This window comes from Microtus oregoni, unplaced genomic scaffold (assembly GCF_018167655.1).
Source record: "Microtus oregoni isolate MIOR12 unplaced genomic scaffold, Mior012 000045F_ref0000178, whole genome shotgun sequence".
Lineage (NCBI taxonomy): Eukaryota > Metazoa > Chordata > Mammalia > Rodentia > Cricetidae > Microtus > Microtus oregoni.
This window is the reverse complement of record NW_024543219.1, coordinates 9,418,024-9,438,204: the sequence shown is the minus strand read 5'-3', so window position 1 is coordinate 9,438,204 and position 20,181 is coordinate 9,418,024.

The window sequence follows — 20,181 nt, the reverse complement described above, 5'->3', positions numbered from 1 at the left end:
TGTACAGAATGTGTATTGTTCTTATGGTATTGAGAATGTTATAATATATTGCTGATATTTACAAAATGAGTTCCCAATCTCTAGGAGCATGTTCTAATCTTTCTAACAGAATGGACAACATAGAGTGATTATTTTAAATTATGACTTGTGTTTTGGACTGAGAATATTTTAGTCTCAGCTACTCTATCATACTAATTTCTTGAGGGTACCAACAATGACATCAGTCAAAAGATGAATTTTGACTGTAAAGCACAGCTGAGGTGGAGGGAGGGAGCTGCTTGACATCCAACACAGAAGCTCCTCACAAAGGATATGTCATAACTGCTTTTTTCTCTCAGGTCCAAGAAGACTGATCTGAAACAGGCAGCAGCCCAAGATTCGAGCAACCTGCAGAAGGAGCTGCTAGAGCCAGAGACACCTGCTGAGCCCACCCCCAGCAGATACTGAATTCTGGAGATGCATACTCTTCCTCAAGTTTGGTTTCCCATTTGGAGCAGGCCCAGATTGTGACTACGCAGTGACCCACGTGGCTGCTTTTGGGTCTTGATTCCTTCTTGATAACAGTCCTTAAGAGAACTGAAGAAGCCAAAGGAAGCCACATGCACCTTGCACCCATGACATTGTTCACATTAGGGTCAAGGCCTCCAGACAAAAAGACCTTTCTTGTAGTTGTGAACTCACCAGTGAGGGAAACACCAGCTGACCTCCAGGTGATCATACCCAGTGTGTCATGTGTCTGTTGACTCAGTTCTTCTGAAGAAAAGAAAGCAGCCTAATATGTTTGGGAAGCAGAAAATCTTAAGACAGATTTACTCAAAAGTCTACATTTACTAGTAAATGGCCTCATCCCTGGGGAAAACTTGATATATACAGGCCCAAAGAAAATCAGTTCCAATGGGTGATTGCCTGCCACAATGTCTCCAAGGCAAGCCACAGCCTTTTATAGTTCTGTGCTGTTCCATCTGTTTTGATGAATGCTAATTAGTTTAAATTTTGTTTGCTTTTTGCTTTTTACATTTGGATTTGATTATTTTGGGTTTGGTTTCTTTGTTATGATGTTATTTGTTGTTGTTATTGATTTTCTTAATTTGGTAAGGCTATTCAGTGTTTATGTTGAAAGTCCTTTTATTGTTCCTTTAGAGAGAAATTTATTTCTTTGTGAATAAAAAAACAATTTCCAACTCTTCACACTTAAACCCAACTTCTTTACTCAGGGGTAGTGTCATACTCTTATAACCCCAGACATCAAAAGGAAATGTGGATCGCTGAGACTTCCAAGCAGAATGGGCAGTGGTGGCGCATGCCTTTAATCACAGCACTCGGGAGGCAGAGGCAGGCGGATCTCTGGGAGTTTGAGGCCAGCCTGGTCTACAAGAGCTAGTTCCGGGACAGGAACCAAAACCACAGAGAAACTCTGTCTCGAAAAACCAAAAAAAAAGGGGGCCTCATAGGGAGTTCCCAGACAGCCTGGTAGACACAGCAGTTTGGCGTCCTGTTTATGCATAGCTAGGCTTATTCCATATATACACACTTAATGATAAAATCATTGTCTCATGCTGTATCTACACTTTCATGTACTTAGTTACCCCTAATAAAGTACTCTATAGATACACTTTCAAAATTGTTCATAAGACTACATTATTGAGAAATACACCCTTTTTCTTTATAGACTCTCAGGCAACAAACACATTCATTATGGGCTTTTCATTGTGGAAATACAGTGAAGAATAAGGCCTTGTCTTGATTGGGGTCACTACTGAGCTCAAGGACCATGCCACTTCCTGGCCATATTGCTCAAGATTGTCTAGGTTTTTGTACCAGCTCTCACACAAGAACTCAGTGCGTTAATTTACCATGTGTTCTCTCATCAAATTCAATGGAAAAAGTCTACAGTACCCTGAGATTGCAAATTGTGAGGAGAAGATTCACCCTAAAGGGGTGGTGTCATTTCAATGCCTGGGGCCTGAACTGCACAACAGTGAAGAGAGCCAGAGCATAAGCAGGGGCTCTCTGCTCTTGAATGTCAGAGTGATGTGACTAGATGAATTCTTGCCTTGACTTCCCCTCATAGACTCTAAGCTGGACCTATGAGCTAAAAGTCAATTCTTCCCTTCCATAACTTGCTTTTGGTTAGAGCATTTTACCAAATCAATGGAGATGAAACCAGGCTAGCCACAATGCTGAGCCTAGTGAGGATATCCCAGACACAGGAGACCTGCATGGACACCTGGCACTCTAGAAAAATTAGCTTACCTATCTCCTGTGCTTTACCCCACAGTTCAATAGAAACTACTCTATTTGGTTAAGGATGATGCAGTCCATCTGGTACAGACCATGAGGATAGAAGGACTAATCCAAGTGTCCATCAACTAGCTACATCTGTGAATCACTGAGTCCCACATGCACGGGAAGGCTCTACAACTCTTGTGCCAGTACCGTTGATGCCATATATGTCTCTCACTTTTGTGATCTTTACAGACAACCCATATATCAGTGTTTTCATTTCCATAAAAGAATATAGAGCACACATCAACTGTATAATTCTCTAGCCTTTGGATAGTAAAATCATTCTGTATCCATCAACAATGGACACAGTGTGCCATATCTTAGCAACTGATAACCACACTGCATCACATATGCAATGTGGGTGTGGGTTCTTGCACACTGTGCCTGTAAGGTGCCTCACACTCTCCGGAAACTGACTCTCTGTTAAGATATGGTTAGGTCTCACTATGCAACTTTTTCCCGTGGGTTATCTTGGGGCCTTATCTCAGTCACATGGAGATCGAAAGGAGCTCAGCATAGCTCTGGGGACTCTGTGTGGCATACATTTCCACACTCAAAGTGTGCATGACTCAACCATCAAGGCTTCTTTGAATATGTCATCAATAACTATGACCATCACTGTCTCTATCATATGGTTATAGCATCTCAGAGAGTCTTGGGATAGTCATCTATTTTCCTCTCCTCTCCTCTCCTCTCCTCTCCTCTCCTCTCCTATCTACTCTCCTTTCCTATTATATCCTCTTCTCATCTCTCCTTCTCTTTTCTCCTTTTGGTTATTTGAGGCAGGGTTGCTCTGTGAAACAGTTCTGGTTATTCTGCAACTCATTTTGTAAACCAGGCAGGCTTTGAATTCAAAGAGATCTACATACCCTTGGCTTTCAGTGCTGGGAATTAAGTTGTACACCTATATTCCTTGGTCAACTCTTTATCCTGAGATTGTATATAAGGGTAATGTGTTACAGTTGCAGTACTACAGAGATATCCTGATTTATCAGAAATCCAGGATACATTTAGAGATGCAATAGGACATCGCTGGATTTATAAAGCCTCAGGAGGACATCTCTGGAGGTGTAGACCCACAATAGGACAGCTCTGGAGTTATAGAGCCTCAGGAGGACAGCCCTGGAGGATAGACCCACAATAGAACAGCTCTGGAGTTATAGAGCTTCAGGAGGACAGCCCTGGAGGATAGAACCACAATAGGAGAGCTCTGGAATTTGGAGCCACAATAGGACAGCTTAGCCCTAGCAGGTAGAGCTGCAATAGGACAGTTAGGGATGCTAGACCCTCAGTAGCACAGCTCAATCCTGGAGGTTAGATTTTCAATACAACAGCTCAACCCTGGAGAAAAGGTGTCCTGACTATTGGGAAGCCAGGCTAACAGAAGCTGTTCTGTGGTGGGGGATGGTCTCCCCACAGGATATAGTGATCTTGCTCTTCTCCTGGAGAGCTTCTACAGCTGAATTCAGCTCTGTACCCTTAAGAGAACATCATAACTGAGCTATATTCTTCTCCAGCCCAAAATGCTTCTTCTTTCCTAACACTCTGCTAAAGAAGAAGCCCCTGCTGAAATGTAGCAATATCCTCTGTCTCCTGTGAAAAGTTGCTATTTTTTTTCTGCCAGGCCTTGCTCAGTCCCAAAAAGAAACATGATATCAAGGTACTTTGGTTCAGCTTGTCCTTGCTGTTAGATCCCCTAGGGAATGACTCAGCAACGTTTTTCAGCTCAGTCCCTTTATGTACATTCAACCTTGGTTCTTCTTGTCTGCCCTGGCAAATGAAGGTCGTCACCCAAGACTCTTTTGAGAAAGACATTTATTTGAGAAGGAGGAGTCCAGGAGAGTGGCTACCTCTTCCAGGGAGGGATTAAAGGCACCTTTAACTGAAGGGATAGAGAAGCTTTGCCTTTCTGGTCAAACTTCGTTTCTCTCACTGGTCCCATTTAGCTTTTTGCTTAGGAATGGGATAGTTTAGTTGGTCAGGGGTAGAGATGACTTTGAATTTATGGTTTCTTTAACAGGTCCTTAATAGAACTCAAAGCATACATCAAACCTCACACTCTAATAGTAGGAAATTTCAACACTCCTCTCTCATTAATAGAAAGGTCAATCAGACAGAAAACTAACAGAGAAATAAAATTAACAGAGGTAATGAATCAAATTGACTTAACAAAAATCTATAGAACATTCCACCCAAATAGAAAAGAATATACCTTCTTCTCAGCATCTCAGGGAACCTTCTCAAAAATAAATCACATAATCGGTAAGAAAGCAAACATCCAGATACCAAAAAAAAAAAAAAAATAGTTACCACCCATGTCTTATCGGATCACCATGGAATAAAGTTAGAATTTAACAACAATTCTACCAGCAGAAAGCCTACAAACTCATGGAAACTGAACAGTCAACTACTGAACCACCCCTGGGTCAAGGAAAATAAAGAAAGAAATTAAAGACTTTCTTAAATTCAACGAAAATAAAGACAGAACATACCCAAACCTATGGGACACGATGAAAGCAGTGCTAAGAGGAAAGTTCATAGCACTAAGTGCCCACATTAAAAAACAAACGAACAAACAAACAAAAAAAGGAGAAAGCTCACATTACAGACTTAATAGAACAGCTGAAAGCTCTAGAAAAAAAAAGAAGCAGACTCACCCAGGAGGAATAGAAGACTGGAAATAATCAAACTGAGGGCTGAAATCAACAAAAGGAAACAGAAAAAAACAATCAAAAGAAACAATGAAACAAAGAGGTGGTTCTTTGCGAAAACGAATAAGATTAACAAACCCCTATCCAAACAAATCATAAGGCAGAGAGAACATGCAAATTAACAAGATCAGAAATGAAAAGGGAGACATAACAATAGACACTGAGGAAATTCAGAGAAACTTCACATCTTACTAAAAATGCCTGTATGCTACAAAATTAGAAAATGTGAAAGAAATGGACATTTTTTAGATAAGTACCATATACCAAAATTAAATAAAGGCCAGGTGAACAATTTAAATAGACCTATAAGTCCCGAGGAAATAGAAACTGTCATCAAAAACTTCTCAACCAAAAAAAAAAAAAAAAAAAAAAAAAAAAGAGCCCAGGACCAGATGGTTTTAATAGAGAATTCTACCGGAACTTCCAAGAAGAGCTAATACCTATACTCCTTAATGTGTTTAATATAACAGAAGAGTCATTGCCAAACTTTTTTTATGAAGCTACAGTTACCCTGATACGAAAACCACACAAAGACTCAAACAAGAAAGATAATTACAGACCAATCTCACTCATTAACAATGATGCAAAAATTCTCAATAAAATACGGGCAAACTGAATCCAAGAACACATCAAGTAGGCTTCATTCCAAAGATGCAGGGCTGGTTCAACATATGAAAATCTATCAATGTAATCCATCATATAAATAAACTGAAAGAAAAAAAACATATGATAATTTCATTAGATGCTGAAAAAGCATTTGACAAAATTCAACACCCCTTTATGACAAAGCAATTAGAGATTAGGGATACAAGATTCCTACCTAAATATAATTAAATGAATATACAGTAAGCCAACAGCTAACATCAAATTAAATGGAGAGAAACTTAAAGCCATTCCACTAAAATCAGGAACAAGACAACTGTCCACTCTCTCCATACCTCTTCAATATAGTGCTTGAAGTTTTAGCAATATCAATAAGACAACAAATGGAGATCAAGAAGATTCAAATCAGAAAGGAAGAATTCAAACTTTCGTTATTTGCAGATGATATGATAGTGGACATAAGCAACCCTAAAAACTCTACCAAAGAACTCCTATAGCTGATTAACACCTTTAGTAATGTGACTGGATACAAGATAAACTCAAAAAAATCAGTAGCCCTCCTAAACACAAAGAACAAAGAAGCAGAGAGAGAAATCAGAGAAACATCACCTTTCATGATAGCCACAAATAGCATAAAGTATCATGGTGTTTCTCTAACCAAGGAAGTGAAAGATCTATTTGACAAGAACTTTAAGTCTTTGAAGAAAGAAATTCAAGAAGATACCAGAAAATGGAAGAATCTCCCATGCTCATGGATTGGTAGGATCAACATAGTAAAAATGGCAATTCTACAAAAAGCAATCTATAGATTCACTGCAATCCCCATCAAAATCCCAAAAAATTCTTCACAGACCTTGAGAGAACAATAATCAACTTTATATATGGAAAAACAACAAACCCAGGATAGCCAAAACAATCCTATACCATAAAGGTATTTCTGGAGGCATTACCATCCCTGATTTAAATCTCTATTACACAGCTACTGTAATGAAAACAGCTTGGTATTGACATAAAAACAGAGATGTTGAGCAATGGAATCTAATTGAACACCCAGATATTAACCCACAAACCTATGAATACCTCATTTTTGATAAAGGCCCTAAAAGTATCCAATGGAAGAAAGAAAGCATCTTCAACAAATGGGGCTGGCATAACTGGATGTCAACCTGTAGAAGAATGAAAATAGATCCATATCTATCACCATGCACAAAACTCAAGTCCAAATCGATCAAAGACCTCAATATAAATTTGACTAAACTGAACCTGATAGAAGAGAAAGTGGGGAATAGTCTGCGACACATGGGCACAGGAGACCACTTCCTACATAGAACCCCAGTAGCACAGACAATAAGAGCAACAATTAATAAATGGGACCTCCTGAAACTAAGAAGCTTCTGTAAAGCAAAGGACACTGTCATTAAGACAAAAAGACAGCCCATTAAATGGGAGAAGATCCTAACCAATCCCACATCAGACAAAGGTCTGATCTCCAAAATATATAAAGAACTCAAGAAACTAAACATTAAAACTCTAATTAACCCAATTAAAAAATTAGGGTACTGAACTGAAAAGGGAATTCTCAACAGAAGTTCAAATGGCCAAAAGACACTTAAGGTCATGTTCAACCTCCTTAGTGATCAGGGAAATGCAAATCAAAACAACTTTGACATATCATCTTATACCTGTCAGAATGGCTAAAATCAAAAACACCAATGATAACTTTTGTTGGAGAGGATGTAGAGTAAGGGGAACACTCATCCATTCTTTGTGGGAATGCAAACTTGTGCAACCACTTTAGTAATCAGTGTGGTGGTTTTTCAGGAAACTGGGAGTCAACCTACTTCAGGACCCAGCAATTCCACTCTTGGGAATATACCCTAGAGATGCCCAATCATACTACAAAAGCATTTGTTCAACTATTTTCACAGCAGCACTATTTGTAATAGCCAGAACCTGGAAACAACCTAGGTTTCCCTCAATAGAAGAATGGATAAAGAAGATGTGGCACATATACACTTTGCTTTTCCCTGATTGCTAAGGAGGTTGAGCATGACTTTAAGTGTCTTTTAGCCATTTTAACTTCTTCTGTTGAGAATTCTCTGTTCAGTTCAGTACCCAATTTTTTGAAGATTTTCCATTCAGTAGGTTGCCTTTTTGTCTTAATGACAGTGTCCTTTGCTTTATAGAAGCTTCTCGGTTTCAGGAGGTCCCATTTATTCATTGTTGCTCTTATTGTCTGTGCTACTTTTTTTAACATGTAAGAGGCTCTAGGAATGATCCCGGTGCTTCAAAACCTAAACAAAAATCGAGAAGCATATAGCTCAGTGCTAAGTAGGGTATTAACTATGTATTCTAGTCGAAAGTGTGTTCTTTAGCACACTTGAATAATAATACAAATTGATGAAATACAGTTTGATTGGTAGAATAAAAAGATGCTGAGTTCTATCACAACACCATATAAACCCAATGCACTCACATACCCTTGTACTCTAGGTACTCAAGAAATAAAAACAGAAAAATCAGAAGTTCAAATCCATCCTCAACTACAGACTTTCAGGCCACCCTACTATATACAAGACCCTTGGAGGAAGGTAGAAGAAAAGGATAAAAACATAAGCAACATATTAGAAGATAGTATTTTCAAATAATAATCAACTGCACATAAACAGGGTTAGAGTTAGGGTTATGGTTTAATTAGCTGAAGCTTCAGGGTGTACAGTTTTGAACAGATATCTCACCAAGGGATGGAAAATAATCACATAAAAAGATAGCATAAGTTAGTATACAAAAAGATACATTTTATATAATTCCATTTTTATGACACCCCCCCACACACACACACAAACTTTGACTTGTGACAGGACTTATATAATTCAGGGTAGCTTTGAACTCTCTGTGTAGAAATAGATTATCTCAAATGTGTGATCTTCTAGCGTCCATCTCTTCTACCTGACCACAAGTGCAGGGATTATAGACATCTACCACCACATACAGGGTTATCTGCTACTAGGGTTTGAACATAGCCTTTTGTACATACTAGAGACACACAAATTGCCATACATTCCTAGACCTAAACATTCCTAAAATGGATCAACAAAAACAAAAGCAAACAAACAAAGAACAAACAAAAGCCACATGAAGGCAGAAAGCAGATTAATGGTTTCTGTGAATTAGGAATTTAAACCTGGATGACTACAAAAGATACAGCCCAATATGGAAAGACAAAAGAATTATTCTAATTTAAGCAGTGGTTAGATGAATATACACATTTGTCAAAATCCGTAAGACATTATACACTAAAGTCAGCAAATTTGAATAAATGTAAAGGATATAATTTTAGAGAATAAAAGAAGTAAAAGAAAAAGGAGACATAGTAACAATGTACTGAGTGAAGCTTGGCTTTCCCTAGCTCACATCTGTGTGCGGTGTGTGCATTATGATGCAGGCCGCATGCTAGTGCGTGTACCTGGGGAGGACAGGTGGGTGTCAGTTGTCTTCCTCCTATCACTCTCCACCTTAGTCTTTGAGACAGTCACTCAGAGAACATGGAGATCACAGACTCGCTAGGAGCCTCAGGGATCCTCCTGTCTCCACCTTCCAGCCCTCAGATTACAGACACATGGTGTCATGCCTGGTCCTCAAGCTTAACACATTAACATTTTACCCACTGACCAATTAAACAGCCCCTCCATAGATTTTCGAATGAATGCTAAAAGAATATCAGATATATGCTGAAAAATATAGTATTGTTCACATTAGATGTAAATAACTGGGTCTTGTTAGGTATGTTTGAGGCTCAACAACTTACTTGTGTAGAAGTCTATAGCGCCAAAGCAGCCATAGACAATATGGGTGTGGCTGCAACTCACTAAAACCTTATGTACAAAATCAAGCAGCAGGCCAGGGAAGATAGAATTAGAATATCAAAAATACGGAGTACCCTAGTGGTTGCCTATGGTAGAGTAGGCAACAGTTGAGCATTAAGTAGACTAGCTAGAAGGTGGCAGGTCTATCAGACTGGAAAATGGTAAAAATGTTTTGACCCTGTTGCGTTACAGGCAAGTATGATTTATCATGACTCACTAAACCTTATGTTCTTAAAATGGGTGTATTTATTGCATTCTGTAATACCTCAACAAATTTGATTTGTTTTTAAAATAAAGTTGACATTTTCATATGACAGAATCAGTGACATGGAAAAGCCTGACTTCTGAGTCATAATAATCAACTCAACACCACATGAAGGCCTACTAGGTAATTGTTCCTTATCCTAAAAATTGGTTAATAATTTCATTCTCAGGATTCTTTGTCGGTCCCCACCCATAGGAGGGAGGGGTTGAGAATGAAATGATGAAAGTAGGTAAAATAAAGGGCACCGAGCACAGAAGAAAACTGAATGAACTAACTTTAAATGATAAGTATGAAAATGACAGTAAAGAACAGCAGCTACACTGACCTCCTCCGTAGTCTGCTTTAAATATCCAGACACTGCTCACTGTTAACTGCTGCTTCACCTGACATCAGACCCGAGCATCAAAGTCAGCTGCTATATCCACTGTGATTTGCATCCAACAAGCATTCTGAACCAAAAAGTTAGTTTAAAAATACTCCCTGATAAATATTCAAAGAGATAATATGAGAAGACCCAAACAGAAAATGAAAACAGGCCAGCTTTCCCAAGCAAGAGGAAGGACAAATGTCTTATAGTAGTTTAGTTGCTTTCCATGGGGGAAAATAACAGCGAAGCTTGTGACTAGTATTCCCTTGAGGGCTAGAATTTCCATTTTGTCCATACCAGGAGCTGATCAATGAAACTGCACCAGCACACAGTATGGGGCTTTCTGGCCTGTTTCACACAACAGTAGCATTTAGCTGACAGGATAATAGTGGGGAGTGGGGGTGGAGGTGGAGGTGGGAATAATAAGCTAAGATATAAAGTCTGAGAAAGATAAAGTGGCTTGCTTAAGATCAGACAGTGAAAAATGGCAATGTCCTTTATTAGTGATCCCAAGAGAGTACCAACTTGGGGTTCTACAAACCTTGATGCTTAACTTCTAGGAAAGGCTTTCCCTTATGTTGACACCTCAAATTAAAAAGGGCAGTTGATTGTAGTGTACCAACCTAATCAATTCCATATCTTTCATAAATAATTCATTATTTGTGGTGGCAGGAACTGATTCTAAGATCAAGAGCAGGCTTATGATCAGCAAATAAAAATCCCTACAAGAAGCCTACATCATGGCATAAAGAGTAAATGCCTCACACCTTCCCCTTTCTTTCACTTACCAAACATATCATACAAATGTCCCAAGACTCAGCTCTGAAGAGGTAAAACAAAGCACCCCATTGCCCAATGCAGAATTCAATCACAGTGTTTCAGTACTGATCAACCATTCCAACCTCCCAACTAGAAGTAAACAGGGTTTTCTACAGTTCTACATCAACTGTTTCATGCATCCTGAGAGTCCTATTTACCAAAAGCAGCAACGTCCTGGGTCTGAAAGTGTTAGCCTCTGCTCTAGCGCCCCAGCTGAGGATCTGAATGCAGTTTTCTGAGCATTGGTCACGCCCCCTCCTCCAGAGAAAGAGTGGGAAAATGCCCTAATTCTGCCAGGGCAAACAGTACTTACCTGTTTGATCCACTTGTACCAGGGAGCTCTTTCCTGCGATGTCCACGCCGAGAACCTGTCCTTCAGAGGATAGTCCCACAGGAGCCATTCCCTGAAGCTGGTAGCAGGAGAATGCCGATCCATGGAGGCTGGGATAAGCGGCCGCACAACCCACTCCTGACCACGGATGCTCTGGCCTGACCCGGGTCCTGTATCTCGCGAGTGGCCGCGGGCAACTGAGACAGAGAGGCCATTGCGCGCGACCGCTCCTCAGATGCCCAGACTTCCCTTAACTAAGTTTAGCCCTCACCATTGGGCTCATTGGGCTCCCCCGCGGCCAAGTCCAAGCAGCTCTGCCTCTTGGCAGTGACCTAAGATAGGCGGCGGCTGGGTATAGGTCAAGGCTCAGAGGTGTTGAAGGAGCCCAGAAACTTAACAGGGGTCTCCTTGACTCCCCCCGCATACAGCCCCACCCACCCCCGCGTGCGCTGCCTGTGGACCTTGAGTAGACAGCCGAGCCCCCCAGTGAACGCCCCTTCTGGGGGCGGGGCTTCTGTGGAGCTGTTGACAGTTGATCTCTTCAGGGAAAGAGTCAGTTTAAGAATTGGAACCCCTTTGATCAACCATGTCTCAGTGGATGCCCAACCCCCAATTCCTGTCCATATACTGCCATCAGAAATTGAACTCAGTGAAATACATATAAATTTGTAAAATAGCACATATATAGAAAGCTTAAAAGCTAACATCTACATATGAAAGAAATTATACAGTGTCTTTTCGGATCTATTTTTGCTTAGCTGAGATGATGTTTTCTAGCTCTACCCATTTACCTGAGAATTTTATCATTTTTAAGGACTAAATAATATTCCGTTGTCTAAATGTATCACATTTCCAATATCCATTCATCAGTTTGAGGACATCTAAGTTGCTTCCAGTTTCCAGCTATTATGAATAGAGCAGCAATGAACATGAATCAGCAGTATTTATGTGTTTGGGGTATATATGTAAGAATTGTTTAGCTAGACCTTGAGGTAGATTGATTTCTAGCTACCTGGGAAACCACCACACTGATTTTCATAGTGGCTGGAGAAGATTGTACTCCCACCAGCAATGGATAAGTGTTACCTTTCCCTACATCATAGAAAGCACATGCTTTATTTTATTGATCTTGGTCATTCTGACTGGTATAAGATGAAATCTCAAAGTATTTTCAATTTGCAATTCCCTGGTGACTAAGGATGATAAAAAGGTCTTTAAAGGTTTCTCAGCCATTTTTGTTTCATTTTTTTTTTCAAAGAACAAAGTTCTGTGCATAGTTCTCTATCCCACTTTTGACAGGGGTGACTGAGGAAGGAGGGGTGGAAAGAATGTCAGAGACATAGGTGGGGGATGACTACAAAGACACAGTGTTTCCTGGACACAGCAGGGCAGCTGCACACATGAACTCACAGAGGTTGAGAGCACAGATAAGACTTGCAACGATCAGGGCAGACAGAGTTCCAGCAAGCAGAAAGAGGGTGGGCATTCCCACCCTTAGTTAAGGAGCTATGGGTAGTTGGTAGCTGCTGGGAGAAGGTTTCTTTATTGGTGAGGCCTTGGTTGCATTGACTACGCTCCACTGAAGGTCACACATCCAAGAGAATATGTGCTGTACAGCTTGTAAAGCAAATTGTAATTTATTTTAAAAGTGTGGGGGTGTAGCCAGGTTGGTAAAGAAGATGGATCTGGTAGGGAGAAGGTGAATATAATCAAAATGATTTCTTAATGTTTCCTAAGAGCTTCAAAAAAGAAAATAAAAATAATAGGTGCTATGTGAATGTGTATATGTATGTGTGTTTGTATATATTATTTTATGCATATTCGTCACACTAAATATAATAGAATACATATGATTTAGTAACACTGGTGATTACAGACATTCACTGTGAACTTGAGACCTGCCACCTTTGGGTGAGGCTTCATGTTTATTCACAATGTGCTGAGCAGACATTTGTGTGCAGTTTGAAGGGAAATCAGCAGAGGGCACTGCCTCTTCAGATGTGGTTAACATCTCATCTAGGTGGTAGTTTCTCACAATAGACTGTCACTGTGCAGAAGGAGTTTCTCCTTTGAGAGTGAGAAGCTTTAATAAGGTCCTGGGGAGACTTGCCCTGTGAGTTTGGTAAACTCAAGAAGTAAGTGTTGTTGACTTCTGTGAACATGCTTCCTGACACCTGCTCTGTCCGGGTGCTCCTGTTAATGCTCAGTAAGTTACATTTACCCTAAGTGGTGCTGATATCATTCTCTTACAAGTTTGGATGTCTTTAACTTCTTCCTCATAGAAAAGTGATATTTATTTATTTATTTATTTATTTATTTATTATTAGGGGGGAGCAATGGAGACTCAGTGACCCAGACATAATTTCTGGTTACTGTCACAGAGGGGTTGTCTCTGAAGCTGAACTGCACCTATCAGACTACTGATTCAGCACCTTTCCTTCTATGGTACGTGCAATATGTCAAAGCCCCTTGGCTACTTCTTAGGAGCTCCACAGACAACAAGAGAACAGTACAGCAAGTTTTCCATGCCACTCTCTATAAGAGCAACAGCTTCTTCCCCACGCAGAGGTCCTCAGTGCAGCTGTGGGACTCTGCCCTGTACTGCTGTGCTCTGAGTGACACAGGGAGGGAGACTGCAGGGGAAGCTGCACACAAACCAAGGGGGCAGGAGGGCTGAGGGGAGTGGACCTGTGAAGGAGGGCTGTGTGCCTTCCCTAAGTGGGGTTTACTCAGCCTCCTAAAATACAGCAACAAATTTCATATCAAAGTCCTAGAAAACTTGGAATTTGTGGTTCTTATGACAGGATAGGATGGAAATCATTGCTAGAAACAGCTCAGGCTTTGTTCCACAGAAATACTATTTTCTTCCTAACTGGAGGACCTCTCACAGAAAACATCTCCTGGAAAATTCTGACAGGAGTTATCTCTACCAAGATGTCTTACAAAACATAGTGATTGATATTCTCCAGCAGTCTTCTGTTATTTCTCTGCAAATTTATGTCCACATGACAAATACAGACTCCAGTCTTTAAACATCTACTTCAGTCTCAGTCCACAAGATATTTAGTTTCTTCCTCTCTTTGGTCCATGTTACAGGTGGTTCAACCTAACTTCTGGCCTCAGTTATTTTTCTGTTGCTGTGAAGAGACACCATGGAAGACAACTATAAAAGAGATCATTTAAGTGAGTTGTTTTTCTTTCCATGTATGTGGAAAACTCGACATTTTATACATGCATCACATGAATTAATGTTGTAAAAATGGCTATTCTACCAAAAGCAGTATGTGAATGTGATGCAATCACAATACAATTCCTGGTAAAGTGGATTCCCTTTCCTACTTCAACATTATTAGTACTTAAGGTCTTGCATTGTGCTATGTGATCAGTTTTTAATTAATTTTCCTCCAGGTCACAAAGGTATGATTTTTTCTACTACATAAAGGTATCTATTTTTCCTATCACCATTTACTGAAGGTGTCTTTCACCATTTCATGTGCTGTAGTTATATTGCCTTATGAGTCCTCAAGAATAATTCAATTGACCTGTGTGTCTTTTTCTTTAATGTAAAATGTTGTTTTGCTCCCATGACGCTGTCCTATAAATAGATATCAGAAACTGTGATATCTCCTACCTTACTATTTCTTCTTAGGAATAGCTTTGATGATTCTGGGTATTTTGTGATTACATATGTTATTAATGCCTTTATATCCCTGTGAATTATATAAAGTATTGGGATCTTGATATTGGTATTAATGAATCTTTAGTTTGTTCTCAGTGGAATACCCATTTCTCAAAATTAAAAATAAACAAAGATCTTGGCAAGAAAGCTGTTGTGTGGCCCAATAAGTCACCCAGTAAACTCTTTAGTCCATACATCTTTTTGATAACTCTTCCAAGCCTCTAGTTTCTCTACTATAGATGATGGACGTTCACTCACACTCTTCTTAGATATTTTATTGATGCCTTGTGTCATGGAGATTTTGTAGTTTTGGATCTGCAGATCTGGGTTCTTCACATGCTTCAACAGTTCTTAGATGAAGAGGATGATAAGGTGGGATAACCCATAGCCCTGGGCTGTGCTTAGGTGGTAGCAGTTTGGATAGCTCACCATCCAGGCCAGCTCTCCAGCACTGCCCCAGCTAGTTCTCCCAATGCAGCAGGCAGAATGGACAGAAGTCAATTCTCCTCCTCCGACACCCTCACATCTCACTTACCTTCACTCAGACCACAAGGGGAGAGCTCTAATGTTTTGCTCTGGGGAGGTGCTGGGTCCACAATCCCAATTTCTTCCATTGGTGAGATCTCTTTTCCCATGGCCCAGAGGCCAACTCTCCCACAAGCTACAGGTGCATATGCTAAGGTAGGGCAGACGTGTTTCCCTCACCTTTGCCGACACAAGGTGGACGAAGTAGGGTGGACTCGGTTCTTCTGCTCACACACCCTCGGGGCCAGCTCACCTGCACCACCACTCTACAACACTCTATTGTGCTGCTCAGTTCAGGTGCAGGACCCACTCTCCCGAGCGCCACAGTTGGTGAGGGGCAGCTCCAGGTAACTCTTTTTTAACCTATCCTGCTTCAGTGGTAACAGGAGACATTCACATTAACATAGACTGAGGCTGAGGCAGCATATGGGATCCAGACATGGCCTTTGGCAGCAGTCTAGGCTTCGAGGACACCAAGGGCTTTGGTGGTAGACTGGACACTCAGATCTGTATGGTCCCAGAGGAATCACAGCCCTTGGACACTATCATGTTTCTAAGTTATGTCCCAGATCCCTACCTACTTCTGTGTGGTCCTTGGTGGCAATAAGGCCATGGACATGAACACACATCCTGGTTGTATATGCAACATGGACCCAGACGTGGTTCTGGGCTGTGGGACTGGAGAAAAACTTTAAGCAAATTTTTGAAATAGAAGATTTTTCTGCCTTGCAGTTTTAGGATATGAACATTCTAAAATATCATAAAATTTAGCTTCAAGTTGACATGAGAACATATTGAAGAAACTCATACTTAACATAATTTTTCTTTTAATTTTATTTTTTTATTTCATGTGTATGAATATTTTGCCTACACAACTGTCTATCTTGTCACATGTGTGCCTAGTGCTGGCTCAGGCCAGAGAGGTCATAGGATCCCTTGGACCTGGAGTTACAGATGGTAATGAGATGCCATGTAGGTGATGGGGGGGATCAAACCTGGGTACTCTGGAAAAGCAACCAGTTCTCTTAAACCTTAGCCATATTTTATTTTTTTAATGATATCTTCGTTAAGTATTCCTGGAAGGCCAGATTGCTAAAAGACAGTGAATGATAAACTATTGTGTATTACATGACTAAGGCAGTTATTTTATGCCCTGGATAGCTAAATTTAGGGCTAATTTGGTTTTTTTCAGCTTGTCTATTGAATCTTTGTGGGTTTCACATAATGCACCTCAATTTTGTTCACCTCCCAGTCCTCCATATCCCTTCTCATCTCTGTTGCAGGACCACCATGAAAGAAAAAAAAACAAAGTAAGGAAGCAAACAAACAAAAGCAAGAACAAACGGTGGTTTTGTACCAGGCTCCTGCATGTATGTCAATCCAGACCCTGGCTGCTACAGGATCACAGACCCAGACATGGCCCTCAGCAGCAGCCTAGGCCCCAATGACACCCTGGTCTTGGGTGGTAGTGCAGACTGCCCATATCTGTATGGCCCCTACTATGGAGTGGCTCCCCTGACTCCACCCAAGCCACAGATGTTAGCCCAAAACCCTGGCTTCTTAATGGGTGCTAGTGGCAACCTGTGCCATCATGGTCAATGCATAAAGAAGCTGCAGCTAGGCCATGGACCCAGATGTGGTCTCAGGTAGCAGTTTAGCCTGGTTGACATCCATGTTCTGAGTACTGCTCCAGGCTCTCAGATAAGGATGACTGTAATGGCAGCATGACCCCTGGATACCAATAAGGCCACACACAGGATGTGGCACAGACACCAGGCTTCGTGTGGCTATTGATGACACAGACATGATCCTCAGCAGCAGCCTAAGCCTGGTTCCATCATGGCCCCAGGTGACGGCAAAGGCTACCGAGATCAATACAATCCCAGTGGCAGTTTATGGGCCCAAACAGAAGCCCCAGTTTACTGGAGTTAGCATGGTACTTGATGGCAGGAGGAGCCATGAATATCAGGTCAGACCCTGGCACTGTAGGACACCAGACCATAGATCGCTTTTGGTAACAGACTGATCTGGACATCGTCATGGTCTCAGGTGTCTAGGAGACCTCCCTCCTCAGTGTGTTCCTCACTGTCTTCACCATGGACTCAGGTGTCTAGGAGACCTCCCTCCTCAATGTGTTCCTCACTGTCTTCACCATGGACTCAGGTGCCTAGGAGACCTCCCTCCTCAATGTGTTCCTTACTGTCTTCACCATGGACTCAGGTGTCTAGGAGACCTCCCTCCTCAAAGTGTTCCTCACTGTCTTCACCATGGTCTCAGGTGTCTAGCAGACCTCCCTCCTCAATGTGTTCCTCACTGTCTTCACCATGGACTCAAGTGGCAAGCTGAAATCTAACATCTCCTCAACCCTCTCTATCTACCTTTCTTCCTTTATGTGTCTGTCCATGACATATGAACCGTTCCACTTCTCTAACTCTCCCAATTCTCTGCCCCTTGAACTGGGCTGGCTTTCTTATCACCAGCTAGGAAGGTCCAAGCAGGTTAGGCTTTGTCTCACAATCTTGTTTTTTATTAATATATATCTTTTTTTCCAATTTACTTCTTTGTTTGTTTATTTATGTGTGTTTTGATATAGGGTATCAGTATGTAGCAACTACTGACCTGCTACCTGCGATGTAGATCAAACTGGTCTCAAACACACAGAGATCCACCTGCCTCTAACTCCAAAGTGCTAGAATTAGTGATGTGTGCCATCTTGCTGGGCACTTATTTCTCTAAAAATTCTTTTATTTATTTATTTTGTTCCCTGAAGTTGGTGTATATTTTTATTTATTTATTTATTTATTTATTTATTTTTTTATTATTTTTTTTTTTTTTGGTTTTTCGAGACAGGGTTTCTCCGTAGTTTTTGGTTCCTGTCCTGGAACTAGCTCTTGTAGACCAGGCTGGCCTCGAACTCACAGAGATCCGCCTGCCTCTGCCTCCCGGGTGCTGGGATTAAAGGCGTGCGCCACCATCGCCCAGCTTTTATTTTTATTTATTATAATTTAAAAACTATCTTTTCTTATTTTACATACCAATCCCAGTTCCCTTTCCTGCCTCTCTCCTCTTTCCTCCACCTTCCTCACCACCACACCCCATCCACTCCTCAGAGAGGATAAAGCTTCCCATGGAGAGTCAACAAAGTCTAGCACATTGGTTTGAGGCAGAAACAAGGCCCTCCCTGCTATATCTAGGCTGTGCAAGGTATCCCTCCAGAAAGAATAGGTTCCAAAAATCCAGTACAGGCAGCAGGGATAAATCCTGGTGTTACTGTCAGTGGTCCCACTGTCTGACCCAGTCATACAACTGTCACTCACATTCAAAGGGCCTAGTTTGACTCTGTGCTGATTTCCTTGCTGTCAGACCAGAGGTGGTGGGAAATTTTGTTTTATTTTTGACGGTTGCTTACATGAATACAATGTATCTTAATTATACCCAATCCATTTCACTCTTTTTGCTCTTCCCAATGCCTAACACATCTTTCTACATTCATATCTTCTTCTTTTACTTGGTTACCTTCTGCGTACCATTAATGCTATCTGCTGGAACATGACTGATGTTGACTTGATCTTGTGCATGTGTCCATCAATTCAGTGATTTCATGGGTGCCCTGGGTTTGATATGCCCATAAGATCCCTATCCCCTGACCCTTACACTCTTGCTGTTCCCTCCTCTTAGATGTTCCCTAAGCCTTGCTCAGGTTCCTCTGTTGAGAACTCTCTATTTAGATCTGTATTCCACTTTTAAAAGTTAGATTGTTACTTTTGCTGATATCTATTATTTTTTAGTTCTTTATTTTGGAAATTAGTTATCTGTCAGATATGGAGTTGATAAAAATCTTTTCCCATTTTGTGGGCTGCTATTTTGTCTTATTTACAGTGTCCTTTGCCTTAAAGAAGCTTTTAAGTTTCATGGGATCCCATTTATTAATTGCTGACTTTAGTCACTGTGCTATTGGAGTTCTGTTCAAGAAGTAGTTTCCTGTGCCAATGCATCAAAAGTTATACCCAAGTTTCTTTTCTATCAGGTGTGTATCTGGTTTTATGTTGAGATCTTTGATCCACTTAGACTTGAATTTTGGGCAGGGTGATAGATATGGATCTACTTGTGTTTTTCTACATGCCAGCATCCAGATAGACCATCACCATTTGCTGAAGATGCTTTTTTTGCCATTGTATATTCCTGATTTTTAATCAAAAAAACAGGCGTCCATAGGTGTGTGGATTCACACTTGTGCCTTTGAATTGATTAGTTGATCAACCTGTTTGTTTTTATGCCAATACCATAATTTTTTATTGCTGTTGTTTTATAGAAGAGCTTAAAATCAGTAATGTGTACAGGATTATGTTATCTTGGTTTTTATTTTTCCATATGATGTTGAGAATTGTTCTTTCAAGGTCTGTAAAAAATTGTGTTGTAATTTTGATGGAGATTTCATTGTATTTGTAGACTGATTTTTGTAAGTTGAAGTTCTTGTCATACAGGTCTTTCACTTGTTTGATTAGCGTTACCTCAAGATATGTGATATTATTTGTGGCTATTGTGTAAGGTATTGTTTCCTTGATTTCTTTTTTGGATCATATGCCATTTGTATATAGGAGGGCTACTGATTCTTTTATAGTTAATCTTGTATCCAGCTACTTTGCAAAGGTGTTTATCAGCTGTAGGAGTTTACTGATAGGATTTGGGTGTCGCTTATGTGTACTATCATATCATCATGTCTGCCTTC